The following is a 22394-nucleotide window of genomic DNA, read 5'->3' on the forward strand; positions in this document are numbered from 1 at the left end:
AAGAGGAGTAAAATTAAGAATAACTTGTTTAATATCATTTAATTAAGGAAAACAACTTAAAGGTGGACATGATGAGATAAAGATGGAGATAGGGAAGAAGAACAAGAAGAAAAAAGAGAGGAGGAAGAGGAAGAAGACAACAAAGAAGAGGAAGAAGGGGAAAACAAAGACAAAAGAGAAGAGGCAGCAAGAAGGGGAGGGGAACAAGGAGGATGAGGAGAAGAAGATAAGGAATAAGAGGTGAAAGAAGGGGAGGGAGAAGGAGAAAATGAATGGTAAGAAGAGAAAGAATAGGAAGGAAAAGAAGAAGTTAAGGAGATAACAAAAAATAGGAGTAGCTGGAGGAGGAGGAAGAGGAAGAGGGAAAGAAGAAAAAATAGAGGACAGAGGAGGAATCAGAACAACCCATGTAAGGATAATAAATTATTCATCAATTAGTTATTGAAGATTGTTTGTCTCATCTTGGGAGGTCGATGGAATTTCAATGCTCAATTGATCATTGGCATTTTTGTGACATGTGCATTGGTTATATTGTCCAAAGTTTTTAGATTGTTGGATTGCAATAGGACTGAGATGAATGTTTTGTTTACGATCTCTATAATTTTCATTAGCGGTTCATTTTATCTTTTATGAACAGTCCCTTCTCTATGAATTAAATATTAAAGTTACATATTCACAAAAAAGAGGCATGGGCTACTGCTGTCTCAGGTGGCACTGCCCTTGGAGCCTGAGGCTTTGATATTGTTGTTTTATATTTTGATGTTCGGAGTTCAGCCCTCCAGGCTCTATATGTTTTTTTTTATGAGTTCATTCTTTTTTTTTTTTTGCAAACAAGTGACAAACATTAATTAAGCAATGTGGGTTTGATAAAAAATATTAGATGGTATATATAACTCAATTGAGTCTTGGTATTACTAACTCAATTGAGACTTTGTTTTGCAACTCTTGCTTTGTAGTGTGATCCAAAATGCTGGTGGTAAAAATTTCAGCACAATTTAATCCAGAAGCAAACTAAATGACTTTTGGATGATGGCTGTATTCACACTTGATGACTGACTCTAGCCTATAATGACTGCATATTTTTTCCACCTTCTTGACCAACATTTGCCACCCTTTATTACATTGCACGGAGCATAACATGCTATCGGCGCAACCAATACAATTATGTTTACAAATAAAGTAACAACATCCATTGATAATTAGAAATTGTTAACAACAGCAATAATGGAAGAGAATATGCAGCCGACTGTTTGACTATTTAATAGTAATTATTAAATAAATTAAAAATAATACAAGTACTGTTTTATTTTTTATTTAATTATTACATATTAGAAAATGGTGAAAATTGGTTGAAATAATCTGCTGCATAGCCGGCTCCACACAGTTCAAAGTATAATCCATTTGTAAAAGTATCAGATAAGAATAATCTGAAAAGTTGAATGTCTAATCACTTATGTTTCAATAAACAAATAAAAATAATAATATTTTTTGTGACGTCATTAGATATATATTGGGATAGTGGTGAAAAATAATTCAAGTCACAATCAATTATAATTTTCAAAAATCATGATATTTGAAGAAAAATTTGGAAACCTGCAGAGAAAAACTATAGCAGAATATATCATAATATTTTGAATGTATCTGCTTCTATTGTTATTGTTACAACAATGTAATACTTAAACCAATTGGCTAGGTTAAAATCATCTGAAAGAAACATTAGGAAAACCTGAAATTGATTTCAGTTGCTCCTGTGGAAAAGGATTCTGGCAAAGACTATCTCCTGTTGATTATGCAGTCAATCTTATGAGTTGATTACACAATTTATCCACATTAAAAGGAGTCCATTCCAGTTTTAGAGCTCATCTTCCATGCGCAAATATTCACCAATATCAGCCTGGTGGTAAGCTACAATTCCATTGGGGTCAAGTTTCCTACAATCCTGTGTGGATTTGGCAGCTACTCCAAACCCCAATGGAATATCGGACATGTTAAAAATAATGACACCTTCATTCTGAGCAGTATTCTCAGTGATCCTTCCCAATCCACCCTTCGTAACATGGTTACCATAAAGAAAACTCATTTCTGCAGTGGGCTTGAGCCATATTTTGTACTTGGCATGGGCTGCAAGAAGATCAAGGCATTGAATAGTGAGCTGAAATTTACCACCCTTCGTGAATTTCCCAATGCAGGTGCCAAGGCTCACAAGTTGATCTCTTGCAACGTTGGTAGCTCTCTTAACAAGGGCCTCACTCACATAGTAAACACGATTTTTCTGCAGACGGAAACAGTATAGTCCAGCTTTACCATCAGGACCTTCACTAGAAGGCCTTTCTACGATGTGCTTTAGATTGTTCCCTACAAATTTGTAAAGTTTCTCAAAAATTGCAGTTGTTTCCTGCTCATCCAGGGGCCTCATCCTCAATAATATGCTGCACATAAAATGTACCATAGCTTTCAAATTCATATGGTTCAAAACAAAAAAGACACTACTACTGCCACAGTCATTGTGCATGCCGAATGATAAACATCTCTGTGCATCATTACATGTATCAAGAAAGCTAACGAAAAATTTAACAAGAGCAACACATAATGCAAGGAAGTAGACATTTTCACAAGGAATTCATTGCTGTGTATTGTTGAGGATAAGTTTCTTCATACTTAACGATGGAATAAAAAGTGGTGGATGCAGGACCTGAACAAGGACACAATGACGCTGAAATAAATAGAATTGCAGAGCTACTTTCGAGCTCAAAATATTGAGTTTGTTACTTTTGCTAGAGCTTATCAGTTAAAACAGGAATAAGGAAGATCAGGTTCACAAAATCTGCTTGCAATTTTACTTTTTTAATCATTTGGTTTATCTTGAGAATTCTTACACTGGCCATTGTTATAGAAGCCTCAAGCAAGGAACCGCCATAATTTAACCACTGCAACATGCTCTTACATTTAAAATTAGGGGCACTTCCTATTTTTGGTCAGCAAATATGTAAAAGTTATGATTTTTATATACTTTTTGTAGTGAGATACAAGCACAAGTTTTTCTTGCTGTACTGGTGGAACCATACCCTCATACTCATCTTTATAACTGATTTTGATTTGACAATTTAGTAATCATGTGAAGAAAAATTAAAGAGCAAAACATATGGCTTTTTAGCATCTCTTTAAAAGTATTTTTAATTGCAATCTTCATAACAAAAATTAGTGACACCAATGCATTGCTGTCAACTCCTAAGTTTCTATGTTCTTCCTAGTCAGTATTTTCTAATGACTGGATAAATCTACAGCAATAGAAGGACTTTATATTGCTAATTTCCCCCTCTCAAAGTATGTGATTTACATAAATTAATACATTTGGCCTAATGCCAGGTCTAACATTTCCGCTTTTAATGTTATTTCTCCTCTAGTCTACTTCTTTTGTGAGGCCAACATGAAGTCACGTTTAACAATTCCTTCCGTAATAAAAGCATGGAGTTAACAACAATTAGTTCAGAATATGTAAAGGGCATAAATTAAGTGCAGAATACCATAAATCATACATCCACTAACTAAACTTAACATCTAAGTTGCCAGTTTGTATTCCGGTACGGGTGCGGGTTCAAGATCTAAACTTTTTTGGGCTTGGGTTCGGATTCGTTTTGGGTTCATCTGTACAAAAACATATGTTTTCTAAAAATATGTATATGTGTATATATATGCAACAAAAAATAAATCCATACTTGAATCTGCTAATAGTAAAGGAACATGGCAAAATACACCACCAAATCTATGTTTCAGTTTAATAGGGCATTAATTGCATCATTTAGCACTACATACAACTTGATACACTTGCTTGGTCACATGCATGGAACAAATTTCCATATCATGGGGACAGTTTGAGAATGAAAGGAATTGTCAAAAGATAAGTGCAGTCATCTGAATTTTTATTTTGTATTGGTTAGAGCATTTCTAACTAGGCTATATCAAAAGGTGATACAAATTTGATGTCCTGGATTCAAACATATCTTTTTAAAGACATTCCTATATAATCATCAATTTAGATGTCACCTATTGTCAATTTGGATTTCCTTTATAAGCAAGTTTTCGTTTTCATACACAACTGCATAAATGATATATAAACATTTTTTTGGTCTTTTTAGTGGTCACAATAGCATTGAGAGGTCAAAAAACACTTTAAAAAGTCTAAAAAAATTTCTCTGAGACCAAATTCAGCCCAGGTCTAGATAGCAAATTCTGCCCAGGTTCCTCTGACAGAATTTGCAGCAAATTCGCAGCTCTGCAAGAGAATTTGGAGAGAATTTGACAAGGACCAGACTTTGTACAGAATTGAATCGGACTTTGAGGGTTGCTGGAGAGAATCTGGTAACTTAGCTTAACATTAATAATACAAATACAGTACTTTATTAATTTAATTTGATGTCTGTTTGTCAACATATATTATAATTTGAGATTATGGGTGGAGACCGCTTTGTCCAGATCTGTAAGCTGAAAATGGACACGTAACCATCTATAAGAGTGTCTATCCACCAAAGAATTATATGATACATTCCAAAGCAAACAACCCAAGTCCTACCATTATATATGCTTCTTGTTTCATCCTAATTTGGGAGCAGGAATTTTGTGTTTGAACTGATGACTCAAATGCTAACCAACATTAATAACTTAATTAAATACTAACATCCAAAGCTTGATATGTGAGACATTTGATCAGAAAGCATACACACTAATTGTTGGAGCCTCGGTATCAGGCTTTTGGTTTTAATTTTGGCCAGATTTGGCTCAGTACTGAAACACATGCCGTAAAGCCATCGACTTCCGCAGTTCAAGCTTGGCTAGTGCAGAACCTATTCAACAAGGTGCACAAGAAGATCAAACCTAACAAAACAAGTATCATTTCATAAGTTATCTGCCCTACAGTCTTTTGAACTTGCTGCCTCAGCTGGTTCTGGGCCTCCATTGTGCATATTATGGTGACAGTAATCAAGGTTTTGATGAGACCATGTTAAAGCATTTTGACATATTTAACTTCAGTATAATCACTCTTACCAATCTATTGGCTAGGGGTTTTGGTATCATTCCTGTTGTAATAAACATCTTTTTGTTCCTCTCTTATGGAAAATAGCAATGATATGGAATTATATGTTTCAGAGCCAGACAAAGATGCACAATTGTACCACACGAAAACTCTGCCCTTGGAAAAGAATAAAAGACTCAAGCCAATATAGGAGAAGTGGTGCAAAAAGAATAATAAGCACACAAAACAAAACAAGAACACCATTCACAATATGTGCATACAAATGTGTTGTGGATATTAAAAAAATTGATAAACTCCAATGTCTGCAGCTCTTGCACTCCTCTCACTTCATTGACAAAGACACCACCATTATATCTAGTTATGGATCCCATGGATCTGCTGCTGTCAAAGCTCAGAACTTTTGCTGGGCCCTGGTATGTGTTCACCGCAATCAAAGAAAATATCTCCAAGGTAGTTAAGGTTGCGAATACAAGTTTGGCACCAAGATTGGGCAAGAGGCCCACAAATCTTCCAAGGGGTTTAACAGGAGGGGTTTGGCAGGATCCGCCTTCCCTTGGATTGAGCAGCGTAAAATCTGATGTAATATCTGATTCTAAGCAGACGGGGTGTGGACAGCCTTGTGTGCAGGCTTCAAAACACTTTTTTGCATCTCGGGCAAGCCCTTCTTCCCTCTGATCTCCCTCTGACGTCAACCTTGGGGAGGGAACTAAGCATACTCACTATTTCTCAAAACATAGTTTGATCAGTAAATTACATGGATTTTGGCCTAGTGTAGCATCATTTCACCAGTGGTTTCAGACACATGGAGCCCCATTTTGATTGGCAATCTCCAAAAATAGCCTTATGTAAATGGTTCTTTATCACGGTCTTCGACAACATTCAGGACTACCACTTGGTTCTTTGTGATTATTGATGGAACAGTGATGAACCTTCCTAATACTGAAACCCTGGCACCCATCTTTCAAGCCAAGTACTGAATACTTCTCCGTGATTCCTCTTTCAGGTAGGCTTCCAAATATTCCCTTTCAATTTTGGTTTGATTCCTATTATGAAGCTACTGGCAAATTCATTGGGGAAATTCCTTGGTGTAGATGAGGGATCTGAAAACTTCTTGCATAACACTTATGCACAAATTCTGGTGGAGATCGACATTAACAAAAATCTTCCTACAGAGACTTCTATCAACACTAGAAATAGTTGCTGGACTCAATCTCTAGATTATCAGGGTGTTCCTTTATAATGTTGCATTTTGTTTTGGCACATGACATTGAGCCAGGGTGCCAAAAAGAGGACAGTTGATCGAGCTTCCTGGTGGAAAGATATTTCTATTCACCGCTACTCAGAAGAAAATGAAGATACAGATCAGAATAGAGTTACAACCAAAGGATTGCAGATTCCAAAAAAATACCGGTCAACACCTTGGTTTTACCAAGCAATGCTCAGGACACTCCAGCTAAGGTGGTTTGTGCCTCCATTTGTTGGGGGTGACAATGTTAAGGAGGTTGTTGCTCCCTCCAATGTGGTAGCCCAGTCGGTTGATGATTAAGTTCAGAGGACTTCACCACCAAAGAAATAACATCATGCATCAAGGTCTTCTGAGGTTTCACCTCCTGCTGGGAGGGTCAGTGATATGGCTGATTTTCTCTGGAGCTTTGCCTTCAGTTGGTGAGAAAATTTTCCCAGGGAGCGCAGATGAGATAACTGGTGGTGAAGCCCAAGAAGGGAATTGGACTGTGAGTACAAATTACAAGGACTCCCACACTACATGCAGAATAAATATCGAAAATATGTCTTTTGGGATGGTATCAATTTGGTGCTCAGTATCAAGAGTTAAAGTTGGGGTTTCATTTGTGTTTGGTTTGCTGGAGCCTGCTAATGGGCTTACATGGGCTATCAGCCACTATCTTTTGTAAAAATACTCTCATTTTGATTTACCCAAAACAAAACAGTGTTCTGAGGATTTCACACCATTATCCCATTACAAATGGGTCAACCTTTTTTGCCTTAGTAGCTGGTAGTTTTGTGGTTTTGTCAACAGTTTAGCAGCTATCAAGTCTAAAGTGCCTTACTCTAGAACAATACTCGAGTCTTTGAGAGAAGTCCAATTCAAGTCCACCTTAGCTAGTGAGATGGAGGCAAGACAGAGTTAGGTGTCGATGTGAAAGTTAAGCTATGTAAAAACAAAGGTCTAAATTCGAGGTGCAGTTGTTGAAATTGAGAAAGGACAAGCATAAAAAATGATGAATTGACACTTAGTTTTTCTTAGAAAAGCCAAACTTGGGTTCCACACGCATAATGTGCATTGATCAACATCGGGACATGGGAATTGGAGTTAAAATTCAAAATGATTTGCAAAATAAAACAAGGACATTGACTTGCAAAACCAAGTTTTTTAAAGTAAAAAACTGGAAATTGATGCCAGACACTAAGATTTGAGTTAAAAAAAACTTGCGTAACTCAGTCTGAAATGGTCTATAGCTTGCTGAGAACCATGTAAAACTATGCCAAAAGGATGCACAACTATGCAAAAAAGAACATGTACAACTATGCAAAAAATCATGTACAACAATGCCAAAAGCAGTGTGCAACCATGTCAAAAGCAGTGTACAACTATGCGAAAATCAGTGTACAACAATGTCAAAAATGATGTACAACTTCGATAGGAACATCTAGTTTCGGCAGTGAAAAGGCATGTTATGGACTGTAACAGAAGATTGAGGCAGGGGCATGTAGTGACCTCAGACATACCCCTCTACTGTTCATGAATAAACAATACAAACCAAGGACACTATCATGAGCAATAGAAGGCTAGGGTGACAAAAGATCAAGGCATAGGAACCTAACCAAGGTACGAGGATAGTTAAGAAGTGTAAAAGTTGAAACCAATAGTTAGAGCAGTGTTGTAGAACATGAAGAAACAGGTAGTGTTTTGTGTTTTAAATGCCATGAAATGATCATAAAACATGAGCACAAAAGCAGCTTTGCCTTAGTACATGAAGCTTATTAAATAATAATGAGTTAAAGAGCCGGAATATGGCAATCTCGGAAACTTGTCCATCATAGCCTGAGCATGTAAGAGAAGTCTCCGATGATTTTAAGAATAGGATGCATTAGTCGTGAAAAATAGGATGCACAAAAATTCTATTCATAAGAGTCCAAATGGGACTGAAAGCTTTAAAGAAAGTGTTTTTAGAGCAATAATGTCAGAGGTTTCTGGGGCACTTGAAAAGTCAAGACTCTGAGGGAATAACAGGAACTTACTAGTAACGATAGCCAGGGTTTTCATAATTTCAAGAATTGTTAACAATGAAACTCTACGTGCCGCCAAATAATTATGATATTGACGTTTTCCATTATTTTCTCATAACTGGAAGGGTCTGGCAATATGGATTTAAAGAAAAACGAATCATACGTGCATAAAAAATCAAGGACTGCCAAAGCTTTTTGCAGTCAACGGAAAAACTCTCCATGTCTGGGAAACATGGAAAACACAGTTACATGCGACGGCTAGCTTAAAATATATTCCCAAATCATCAGGATGCAAGGAAAATATAGCTAGAAACTTAGAAATGGCAGGGAAATGTTCATATTTTCCTATATAGAAATGAAGTTTAAAAGACATTTCTTCGTTTTGTAACATTGGAAGCTTACCTGCCACAATAGTACGGCTTTAGCACTAGCAGAGATTTGCACAAAACCTTGAGAGAAGTTTTCACCCAAAGCTATCCAACTCCATCAAACCCAAGAAAGCAGACAAGGCGGTAGCAAACATACAGTGTGTTGAAAGACGACGGAAATGTGAAAAGCTGGGAATTGAGCTGCGGGTGTAATGGAGACGGATTATTAGTTCCTGCCTTGGCAGGAATAGTTATGCATTTATGTCAATCTAAATATCACATTAACACTAACCAATTAAATTCAAGAATTTAAAAAATTATATGAAATTTCAAATGTTTATATCCTTTTCCAATTTTTTATTATTTTATAAATCACATTTTTCATCCGTTCTATTGGTTGGTCTTGGTTGGTCTAGACTATTTTTGCTAGGAGAGAAAATTAATTTTCTACAACAAAAAATACAAATATTTTCTAACAACTTCATCTTGCGTTAATAAATGTATTAACTATAACTTTATCTTTTCCAAATTGATAAGATTTTATTTTTTCAATTATTTTATCTTCCACCTCACCTCACACAACATGTCTAATCAATATTAATTATCACAATCCATTAAATATTTTTAATTTCTTATTTTAAATATATTTATTATTAGTTTTATATTGATGTTTATTTTTGACTATTTGATATAACTTGTTCCTAAAACTTCATGTAATGCATAAATTCAAATTATATATGTAACTAATAAATATATCTTTTTAATATAATTTTAATATGTTATATCTTTGTATTTGAATTTCTAATTTTTTTTAAGCTTTGTTTTTTTAATAAAAGTAGTTAATTTATTACTATTATTTTATTTTTATAAAAATAAATTAAACAATATTATTTTTTAATTATATTTAATAATAGTGTTTGTAATATGTATAATTGATAAGTGTTACAATTTTTAAATTATATTATTTATTATTATTAATATTTGTATTTAAACAATTTATCATTTAGTTTAAATACATTTAAAACTTAAATATATATTTTTAATATTCAATTAATAATTATGTTCTATATAAAAAAACATACTAAAGAAATAACCACAAAATAGAAATAATTCGATTCTAAAAGATATATAAATTATTATTAGATTTTTATAAACTATGTATTAAAATTAAATACTTATATTTAGTTTCTTATTTATCACATCATATTTATTCATCAACATCAAATTTATATGTATTGCATCTATTTATTATTTACAAATGTACATATTAAATTATAGAAATATTATTTCATAATTTAAAATTACTTAATTTTATGAAAATTTTGGAAATACAAAATATTAAATAGTAAACCTTCTCTAATTGTATGAAATTAAACAATTAGTTTTACTTATAAAATATTTTTATATTTCAATACATTTCATTTTTTCTTATAGAAATGTGAGTTTTAATATAAAAAGTAAATTCTTAGTTTCATTAATTAAAATATAATATATTTTAACTCTTTATTATAACCATGATTTTATTTTGATTATTTATTTTATCAAGAAAAATAATTATATTTAATTCTCTCTCTCTCACACACACACAACTTATGTTGGTATCACTCTATCTTACTATTTTATCTCTCTTCCTCTTTCTCCTCTATATTATCTATCTTTTTTTCCTCTGCATATATGTTTATGTTGTTATTGTTGTATATTGCTATTTATCTCTATCTATATCTCTATCCTAGTTTTTGTCCAGTGCTAATGATTAAAAATAGTGTGAATTCCATTTGATAATCAAGATGAGAATAATACATAGTTGGGGGAGTTATTCCAACTACTTATGGTTGTCTAGTAGCATACATGGTATGCTTAAACATATAATGTGATACTCCAAATGCTTCATCACTTCTTCAAGTTCTATAATTCAAATATTGGTATGGATATCGTTCCTCATTGCACATAATTTAAGTTGTCAATGTAGAAGGTGCAAATTTGTCTAAAGCATATGTATTGATCGTATTATGATATTAAGTACTTAGTGCCATATTGGGGACTTTGGCCTCTTATTCTTGGGCTTAAATGCCTAAAGATATAATAATATAACATGAGAACTTAACAACAAAATATGAGCCATCCTATCAGATCACAAGTGCATTTCTAGGATGAGAATTTAACAACAAAATATGAGCAATCATATCAGATCACAAGTATATTTTAGGCAAAAATTAATGCATTCGTAATGTTAATTTAGATTCTCACTCATCTACACCTCTACAACCATTATGCGTTAGGCAGGAACTATGACGCATTGTGTCTCTTGCTTTAAAGTGGGAAGTTCCATAAAGTTGGGTAGGGGATTATTTTTAAGTGGGAGCTTCCATAAATTTTGAAGTAGAATTTATGATTAGAAGTTTAATCTTTACAATTTATGGTAATTCAAATTTTTTTTAATAAGAATATATATATATGATTGACAAGTGAGAGACAAAAGTTTAAGTTAGTGGAGAAATTTTTAGCCCTCTCACCTTTATCAAAGATTTCTTTCTGTGATAGCTTTAAAATGCATTCTCTTTTCAAAATATATAGATTCACTTGTCACTATTCCTCCATATTTATTTATTGCAAAGGCCATTTTGAGGTTTCCCTTCTTCTTTTTTCCCCCTAATTCTGATAGTAGAACACTTACCATGAAACATTTGACTTGATTTATCATTCTTTGAAAGATCATGTTCTACCCTCCAACACATTGACAATAGGTTCTCTCTAGTTCAAAACAAGGGTTTCTTATTTTTACACTTGAAACCCTTTAAATGTCTCTTGACCAGTTGCATTTATCAGCTTGGCTCTCATTGAGAGTTGTCATTCCCTTTGCCCTGTTAAAGTTGGACAAGGGTTTCCATAGAAAACCCACCAACCCGTGTTGCCTTCTCATATGTGATTAGTGCTAAATAATGTAAAGATTTGATTGCTCAAACTAAAACTTTTGTTCTGCTCCTAGTTCATCCTAGGGAAATAAAATTAGTTGTTCATAATACACATGCTAAGGCGGCCACAACAATGGACTAGAAAACTGAAATGGATAAAATTACGAGAGAGCATCATAGTGTGTTTAAAGCATTAGAGGGGGTTCCAACACATTGTCAAGTCAAGCACTCTATTGATTTAATTCCAAAAACACCACTATCACATGAGCCACTATATAGGAGGTTAGTTTTGGAAAATGATGAAATCAAGAAATGAATTCAAGAATTGATAAAAAATGGACACATTCGGCCAAGTGCTTCGCCATGTGGAAGTCCAATTGTTCTTACTAAGAAGAAAGATGGGAGAAGGAGACTTTGTATTTTTTACACAATATTGAGCAAAATTATTCGAAAAAATAGATATCCAAACCTTTGAATTGATGATTTGTTGGATGAACTTAAGGGGGCTAAGTTCTTTCAAAAAATTCACTTGAATTCTAGGTATCATCAAATACCAATTGATCCAACAAATGTATGGAAGATTGCATTCAAGTCCGCAAAAGGTTGGTTTGAATGGTTGGTTATGCCTTTTGGTCTTAAGAATTCTTCTGCCACATTTATGGAGTTGATGAATGATGCGCTTACACTATTTATTGATTCTTTTGTGGTTGTTTATTTGGATGGCATGCTCATTTTTAGCAAAACTTGGTCTAGGCATTTACAACATGTTGAACAAGTGCTTTCAACTCTACAACAACATAAACTCTATGCCAACATAGAAAAAGTGTCATTTTGGTACACAAAACATTTAATACTTGGGGTATATCATTGATAGTGAGGGTTTCATATGTGCTAATCTCATGCAAGATATATTGTTAGTTAGTGTCAAAACACTTAGTCATAATGAAAAGATAGTTGCAATCGAGTCACTAGTATGTAGTGTTAACCGAGCTAACAAAGGATCCAAGCAAACAAGTTAACCTTGTAGAAAGTTGCAGTGTCAACCGAGTTCTAGTGGCAACTAAGTTGATAGTTCACACTGAGCTCTAGTGTCGACCGAGTTGACTATGTCTATGGGGAGTTCCAATGTGAACCAAGCTAGCAAAGCAGTCTTGCTCGAAGGTAATAATCAAGATGGCAGAACAATACAAGTTGAGTTAGAAGTGTGTACTGAGTGATCAATATGAATCGAGCACCCAACATCTACCAAGTGTTGGAGCTAGCCAAGGAGACAATGGTGACTAAGTGTTTCCAATATTGCCCGAGAATGACATTGACTTGAGTTATTGCACTAAGCCAACTTGGTGATTGTTTTTGGAACTATTCTTATTGTAGTCGACCTCTGTAACAACTATTTGGATGGATATAAGTATGAGATTTTTTTTTATCCAAAGAGTAGCATTACTCATTGTATCACCATTCAAGCATTAGCAAATATGGAAGAGAACATTGTCTAGAAGGCTACAAGCATCACAAGGAGAGGAAGAGACTCATCTGTCATAGTCAGGTGATCAATTTAATTCAAAGGATCTTCATCAGAAATCATAGTTGCATTTCAGAGATCAATCTACTAATTCATCCTAATAGGTGCATCAGTCCCAAATCCTTTAATCGGGTGGACCTAATAGTCATTTGCGAAAATTCCTAACAGAGTACATAATTATATTGTATAAATCCTTTCACAAGGTGGACCTAATAGTCCTTATTACTCCTAATAGGGTAAGATCACTAGAAGTGATCATTTGTAAGCCTTAATTGGCCAACTTTATTACTATAGTAGTGAAGCATTTTTGGTGTCATCCCCACCCCAGTTTACCTTCTACTTGGAGGGTTTCTAGGTTATCAAATATTGTGTTATGGTGTTGTTACTTTAATGCTTAAATATTTCATGCATTTAAGTAGATTACACAAATGTAACAAAGTGGTTCAAGTATAAGAAGTTTAAGTGGTTTCTTATTCACCCCCCTCTCAATCACCTAGTTTGTATTACATTTCCAACAATTGGTATTAGTTCAATCTAGTAGTGAATTGAATTATGTCGCACTTTCACCAAGTTCTATCACAAAGGAAATTGAGCAACAGGTCCTAGCAGTCTTGACCGAGCTATAGGCTCCATCAGTCTGAACCAAGCAATAGGCTCCAACAGTCTTGACCAAGCATTGGGCTCTCTCCATCTCAACTGAGCAACATAAACAAGAACAACAAAAGGATTTAGTTGTCAAGGGAAAAGCTATCATTCCTTTTTCAGTAGCCAAAAGAAAGGGCAAAAATAAGAAAGTTGATGGCATTGATCTTGATGAGGAGATTGTGATCCCAAATTGGGACCAATCAAATCTATTAGCTAAGGAAATGGACATTTTGGGAGATCTATGGAAGAAAAGGGAAAAGAAAAGAATGCTAAGAGCTTAGAGAGATAGGAGCCAAATCTTAGAAGACATCAAATAAATATTTATAGATGCTCTATCTATAGAGGTAAATGAAAAAGCTCCCATCATTGATCAATTAATTATATTGTACACAAGTTCAATGAGGATACGAATGGGCAGGACAAACTTCTCATGAAAGCTAAGAGAAAGTTTGAGAATAAAGTGCTAGATAATATAGCACAAAAGATGGCAATTGATCAAGTAGAACTATCTACTTTGATATCTTCATTAGAGAATTTTGTAAATAATGTTGAATCTTTATTTGTAAAGTTAAGTGATTCCACTAACTTTACCAAGGAAATAAAAGAAAAACTTGCCAAGATTGACAAGGACTTGCAGGATAGTGCAAATCAGTTGGCACTTAATCCAAGCTCCAATTCCAATCATTTTGCAAAATCTAGATTCTTGACAAATCTATAGGCATAATTTCTAAGGGAAGAGGCTAGAATAAGGGCAACATTGATTAACATTCAAGGTATGATACTTTCCCATATGGACATTATGTAGAAAATGATGGATCATGAAAGAACATTAGTCAAAGACATAAATTTGTCGGTTGTAGATTATATGTATGAGTTATCAATAGAGATTCAGATTGATCTATGTATTTTAAAGGTTCTGCAAGATAACTGGGATAAGACTTTGTCCATAATTTTGAAGGTACACCATGATTTTCTTTGTCATTTTGACATAACCTTGTAAATATTTTAGCATTTGTAACAAAAACAAGGGGGAAAGAAAGTGTATAAAAGGGGAAAGCATATAGAGGAAGTATATGTACATATTTGTATATATATAAAAGGAAATATGTATAGCAACAAAGATATGTATAAAAAAGAAAAAGAAAAATAGTTTTGAAAAAACAAAAATAGAGTTTTTTAGTTCTAACCGAGTTGTAGAATCTTCAATGCAAATCGAGCTACCAAATCAAGCATATTCCAAGGGAGAGTTTGATTGAAGAAGTTTTCAGATCTTGTATGATACATTTTTTTTATCACTAATGCCAAAGGGGGGATTGTTAATCTCATGCAAGGCATATTGTTAGTTAGTGTCAAAATACTTAGACATAATGAAAAGATAGTTGCAACAGAGTCACTAGTATGTAGTGTTAACCAAGCTCACAAAGGATCCAAACAGACACGTTAACCATGCAAAATATTGCAATGTCAACCGAGTTCCAGTAGCAACCAAGTTGACGGTTCACACAACTTCTAGTGTCAACTGAATTGACTATGTCTATCGAGCTCCAATGTGAATCGAGCTAGCAGAGCAGTCTTGTTCCAAGGTAATAATCAAGATGGTAGAACATCACAAGTTGAGTCAGAAGCGTCTATCAGGTGATCATTGTGAATTGAGCACCCAACATCTATCGAGTGTTAGAGCTATCCAAGGAGATAGTGGTCACTGAGTGTTTCTAGTATCGCCTGAGTATGGCATTGACTTGAGTTATTGCACTAACCTGACTTGGTGATTATTCTTGGAACTATTCTTATTGTAGATGACCTATGTAACAACTATTTGGATGGATATAAGTATGAGATATTTTTATTATCCAAAGAGTAGCATTACACATTGTATCATCATTCAAGCATTAGCAACTATGGAAGAGTAGATTGTCGAGAAGGCTACAAGCATCACAAGGAAAGGAAGAGACTCATCTATTATAGCTAGATGATCAATTTACTTCAAAGAATCTTCATCAACAATCACAAGTACATTTCAGATATCAATCTATTGATTCATCTAATAGGTGCATCGGTCCCAAATCCTTTAACCGGGTGGACCCAACAATCCTTTGCAGAAACTCCTAACAGAGTACATACTTAATTTTATTGTATAAATCCTTTCACAAGGTGGACCTAACAATCCTTATTACTCCTAACAGGGTAAGATCACTAGAAGTGATCATTTGTAAGCCTTACCTAGCCAACTTTTTTATTGCAGTAGTGAAGCTTTGTGGGTGTCATCCCCACCCCAATTTTACCTTTTACTTGGAGGGTTTAAAGGTTACCAAATATTGTGTTATGGTGTTGTTACTTTAATGCTTTAATGTTTCATGCATTTAAGTAGATTAGACGAATATAAAAAAGTGGTTCAAGTATAAGAAGTTTAAGTGGTTCCTAATTCACCCCCCTCTAGTCACCTAGTTTATATTACATTTCCAAAAATATGGACCCTATAAAGATACAAATAATTAGAGATTGGCTACCTCCTAAAAATTTACAGATCTTCACAATTTCTTGGATCTATCCAACTTCTATCATAAATTTGTATATGGTTTCTCACATTTATCATGGCCTCTTAATTAGTCACTAAGGGATGGAGTGTGGGGTAAAATTGGGGTCTATTTCAATAAGTTATATTGAGATATAATTTAGATTAGAATACCCTGAGAGTGTCAATCCAGAATTCGTAAGTTGAATGAGAGATATAGTGGCAATCTGCTCAAGGGATGAAGATAGTTGGCCAAGTGATTATCAATATAGTATAATTCACAAGCTAAGGAATCAAATTAAATGCTTTTAACCAATGAATTGAAATGCACACTCCAAATAATAAAACTCTCTTTCATAAAAGAATTCACACTTGCAAAATTAAATCTACCTTCACACTTGGATCCATTCAATTATCAGAATATAATATTATCATATTAATCAATTACCAATAGTGACAATCACAATTAATAATCAAACCATCTCCATTAATTATCAATATTAGAAATCACCATTAGTAATCACCATTAATAGTTACACTAAACGTAAATATTGAAAATTATTCTTTAAATGCTTTGATATATACTAACAATCAAAAGTGGGGTGAGCTATGTTTGCGATACGAAGTCTTCAATAATAGTTTGTAGATAGAACGATAATGAGCAGCAAGAGTTTCGAGTATAAGAAGTAGAGAATGACATAATGTGATAGGAAGTTTAGAATACTGTGAAAAGGGAATGACATGTAGTGGTGGCGATGTAATGAAATGATCAAGCTTGAATGGACCAAAGGTTATAATTCAATTAAGCTCATAGTTTATTTTCTTCCTTTCACAAACATAACATACATTTCATTCTCAATATATGTCCATTGTTTTACATGCATTAAAATGAAGTCACTATTAAACCAGAGAAATTGAATTAGACTAGATAAGGGAAACTATAAAAACCATGCAGATATATAAACAAGATGCAAATGAAATATCACAAACTATACAAATAACAAACAATCTCACCAAGATTCCCAAGAGGCAGGGGCCTAGCCTCTGCTTCTTGGTGAGCAAAAAAATTGCTCACGGAACTACTGTAATTCATCCAACTCCAATCAATATGTCAACACTAGAATAGTTTATGATAGAGACTTTAATACATCAATATCAAACTTAATGTCACATTAACATATATGTGTATATATAGTCTCAACAACACCATAATAGAGTTGGATCGGGTGGTTATGGAGGCATGCCATTATCCTATATTATACAAATTTTGTTTGGGTTGTATGCCACAAGATTTTAACCATATAACAAAAACAACTATGATAGTATAGGCCATTGGCCTAATTCCATTCGAGGCCTACATCCTTAAAATCTAAATGGTTGAATAATGCCTAAACTGAGATATCAAAAACAAAATTGTGACTCTTGAAAATACTAATTCTTCTTCTCCATTGGTCTTGCACCTGCTAATCCACCCTTTTGCTCAAGTTTAGTTCCTATAGCAAAGAATTAATCATAATATGTCATTTTTGGAACAATTGATCAATTTGGGAATTATTCTCCCATCTTTTAGAGAAGTACTAAATATCCTAATTTATTATCAATAAACTAGCAAAAAGGGAATTCATGGTAAATAAATTAAGGAAAAACAAGGGGAAAAGGCTAATGAAAAGTTGGACACAATTAAGACCCACCGTTCCCCCTAGCTTTATGATTTTGCATGTCCACATACAAACAACATATACAAACCAATTGGAAGGTTGAAATTTCCTTGTTTCTTCTCCATGGAGCCCTCTGAATTAGTATCCATGTTTTCTTTGCCTTCATCACTACTTTGTGCATGTCCTTGTAGTTGTGTCTTAAGTTACTGATTTTCCAATTGTAGTTGAACAAAAGCTTGGAACTAGTTAGCAATGGAAATAACAAATGTGTCTGGTGTTGTCATTGTTACTAGAATGGCATTAAGAACACTAGAGATGTCAAAGAGATCTTTAGAAGGTGACCTAGAAAGAGAAACAGAAAATGTTTCTTTCTCAATAGTGCTAATGTCTGGCTATGGGTGACAACAACTTTCTTTTTCATTCTTTTCCTCTTCTGGAGGATCCTCAAGGGGAGTAGAGGAGACATTTTGTTAGGAATAAGGTGTCTCAACCTTGGATAATTCCTATTCTTATTATTTGTTTTGTAAATGTATTTTTTGAAAATAATGTAATTAATTGTGAGTGTACATGTTTAGTTGGCATGTTGATGTGTCACTCCACTTGTATGTGTCGGTATGTTGAGTTGTGTGTAAGGAGATCATGGCTGAAATAGTTATGATGGATTTCTATGATGCGTAAGAGATATCTCTAGAAGATTTGATGATGGGTGAAGATGTGAAGACATGTGGCAAATTGATCATTGAGTACTATACACTCAAGTCTCCATCTAGATTTTTTGGGTTCCTACTTTTCCAGAGAATGTTAAAACCCTAATACAGTTGTTCTTTGAAAGTTGCCCTAAAAATGAAAAGTGCATGATATAAGCATTTTTAGGGTTGCAAATTGGAGATAGTGAAAAGTTTATTGTTGGTTGCTACTAGATTTGTCTTCCATGTCCTGAAAGAACGTACATTGCAAGTGTGTTGTAATCTTTTGTGTTGAAGATAATACATTGTGCAGGTTTTGAAGGGGTGGGGTCATTTTACCATAAGGTTTTTCCCCACCAGCATATCTTTGTGCTTATGTGTTTTCTTTCTCTATCTATTTTTTTTGTATTCATGGTTGACTGCAATATTATTGTTTACATAATATTGAATCTAAAATTAGAAGGATTTAATAGGAATTTGCACAATACTTTCCTTAAGAGATTAGTGTAGGAAATTTTGTTTGCACCTTAGTTTCCTTACAATTTTCCTCATAGGATGGATTTTCATTTTCTTGTTCCTTTTCCCTATGGGTATGGTCTCCTTCCTATTGATATGCCCTCTAAATATTGCCTTACAACCTCTCATATTGCCATATAGTTTTAGTATCAACATCTTGCTCTACATTAATATCATGTTGGTTGGGATTCTCTTCACCAAAGAATCATGTTTGAGGCTTGCTAAGGTTTCTAGTATTCTCTTTAGGATTTTCAATTTCTATATTAGGGCTTTCAGTATTCTCAACATCTTTACTAGGATCTTCGGTGTTTTTGTTAGCCCTACTAGGGTTTTCATTTGGATTTTTAATGTCCACATTAGGGTTTTCTAAGCCCTTGTTAGGATTTTCCAGCCCTTTGTTAGGATTTTCCAAGTCCTCATTAAGTTTTTCCATGTCTTCATTAGCAGGTTGTACATTTTTATGTTTTTTTTTATTCCAATTATGGCTTCAGAGTTCCCTATCCACTTGTTATTTTCTATTTTATCCAGGAACTATTGGATAGTATCTTTGCCTTTGCTTATGTAGTAGCATGGGTGGCGCTAGTTAAGTTATCTAGTCGACTAGCAGACCATGGAGGATTTTGGTGCATTGAGGATCCATTGGATTTCTACTGTGTGTTAGGAGAAATAACAAGACACTTATTTGGTGTTTTGAGGTTTTTACTAGTAGGATCATTCTTAATATTTTTTTGTTTAGCAGGTTTACCCTCTAAGTATTTTACTTTACCAAATTGGGGTTCTTCAATTCCTAGGCCAGATTCTACAAATGTATTCCAATCAATGTGGGGCTTGTGAAGTTAAAGGCCATGCATAACTATGAGTTTGATTAAATGATGATGGACAAGAGAATTATCATGACCTTCCCTAAATAGACCGCATGCCTACTTTAAGGAATTATACAAGTAATATGGAAGATTGATAAATTGACCTAAACTTAAATGAAGCATGCATCTCAAGTGATGAGCATGAAAAAAATCAAAATAGTCTTCACAAGTAATATATTGGCCCAACAATCTAGACACTTCATCCCAAGGAGGTGGCAAAGACTTACCCCGAGCGCCTGAACTAGTTCCACTAACTCATTATGTTGAGAAAAAATATTTGGTTGTCTTTGAGGTCGATAACTTTGGAATTGGTAGTAGGAAAGTAAAACTTTCTAATCTAGGGCAAGTATGTTACCACAACAATGTTGAAAATAGATTGATACAAGTATGATAATGTGTTTCAATCATTATTTAGTCACTGATGTCAAACCTAATACTTGTTGGTAAGAAAATTGCTTAGATGATTTAAGTACTATCATTTGTTTGATTGATGAAGAGGATTTGATCAAAAAAGGTAACAATAGCACCTAGAGAAAATGTTGAGTTATGATATGGAAAAGGAGTACAAGGATCAGTTAAGACAGTGATACTATAATGCATTGATAATCTACTTAACATTACAAAGGATGGTTACATTGATTTAGTTTAGAAGAACAATTTAAAAGAATTGTGTTTGCCAAGCTTAACAATTTGCATAGTAGGTGCTGAGCAAAGTTAGTGTAAGACAAGAATAAAATTACTTAGAGTCAAGAAAAGTTAATTTCAGTATAATTTGAGTGTATAGTGTATGCAGAGTAAAGTTTAGTTGATGTCAAGCACTAGTAAACTTTAGTTTGTGTTGAGTGTTTTGATAGTGGATGTTGAGCAATGCAGTATGTCTCGAGCATTAGGAGCCATTTAATGTCGAGTGTCAGGATTATGAAAAAGATCATGAATTGGATGAATCTAAGCTGACAAGTTTGATTACTTGGATTGTGTGAACTGTGTGGAAGATAATCTTGATGAGTTGGTAGCACAAAATTCACGATAAACTATTTTGAGGTGAATTCAAAGAGGATTGAAAGAGAAGTTTCTAGAAGAGAATGAAATAAAATGATGGGTAGATTCATTGAATCATACCTAATCCAACCTAACCCTAAAATGGATGATGGAGGCTGAATGGAAATGGATCTTAATTTTCTATTTATAGAGATGGTTGATCAAAAGAAAAGGTTGTCATGTGCGAGAACTTAATGAAGACAAGGAGTCTAGGGTATTGTTTCATTCAGTGACCTAAGAAAAGAGTTTGCATTGGCAAGAAAAGCAAGAAGGCTTAAGGGTATGGATGCTTGAAGGGTGAATAAGCTATCAGAGCTTAAGTGTATGAAAGCCAAGCAAAATGGAGGACTGAAATAGAGATATGTAATCTGCAAGTGTGTTGTAAGTTGTTATCAGATCAAGCCTTACTATTACTTTATAATCATTGTACTAGTATAGGGTAAATCCTTTGGATTAAGGTTGACCTAACAGTCATTTGTAAATCCTTTAACCAGGTGACATTCCAAGTGAATGATCTAAAGCCCTCTAACAAGGTTCACTCCTAATAGGGTGATTGAAATCCTTTAACCAGGTCACATTTAAGTGTGTGCATTGTAACCTTTAATAGGGTTGGCCTTTCACAGGGCATCACTTTAGAAGAGTGAGAATGAGTAGCATATTATCGATGGATTTTCCCAAATTGGGTTTCCACATTAAATCATTGTGTCAAATTTGTTATTGAATCTATTATGTTTCATGCTTACATTTCTACAAAGTTGATTTGACAGTAACCTACGAGTTTAATTGATTGTATGATCTAATGGATGCATGCATGATGAAATTGTTTAATGGATATGGGTTCACTAAGTTGTAAAAAGTTTTAACTGTACATCTGTACATTGGATAATTGATTCACCCACCCCCCACCCCCTGCCCCCGCCCCTTCTCAGTTATTCTAAAGAATTCCAACAATTGGTATTAGAGTCATCTGCTTAAGAGGACTAGTTTGAAGGTAGTAGAAGCAAACAGATTAAGATGTTAAAAAGAGAGGTACCCAAGCTTAATAGAGATAACTTTCCTACATGGAAAAGTTTGATGAAGCTACACCTAGGAGGTCTTGGAGATCATGCACAATCTACCATTGCTAACGAGCATGTTGATCCTAGCAGAGCCCTAACTTGCATTTATTCTCATGGGAGATGGATTCATGTTGAATCACTACTCATGAAACTTGGGTCAATGAGTTTGACTCAAAATCACACAGTTAAATCCTGATAGCAATATCACAATTTGACTTGCTATGGAAATTATCTCCTACTCATCAATATTGAATCTTCTTTCAAAGCCAAGTTGTCATTGAAGGTCCAACCTGATGAGAAGAAGAAGAAAAAGGTAAAATATGTGTCTAGTGATA

The 22394-nt window shown here is 34.1% G+C and overlaps 1 pseudogene across 1 annotated transcript; it reads right to left on the bottom strand.

Annotated features, from left to right (window-relative positions):
- Positions 1 to 1598: 1598 nt before the first annotated feature.
- LOC149575827 (uncharacterized) lies at positions 1599 to 8898 on the bottom strand (annotated as a pseudogene). Its single transcript, XR_016360245.1, has 2 exons — positions 8684 to 8898; positions 1599 to 2429 (listed from the first exon to the last, which is right to left on the bottom strand). The product of XR_016360245.1 is annotated as an uncharacterized LOC149575827 (transcript).
- Positions 8899 to 22394: the final 13496 nt, after the last annotated feature.

Source organism: Cupressus sempervirens, chromosome 2, assembly GCF_028749045.1.
Source record: "Cupressus sempervirens isolate cs-2001-9-10 chromosome 2, ASM2874904v1, whole genome shotgun sequence".
NCBI classification, from domain to species: Eukaryota; Viridiplantae; Streptophyta; class Pinopsida; order Cupressales; family Cupressaceae; genus Cupressus; species Cupressus sempervirens.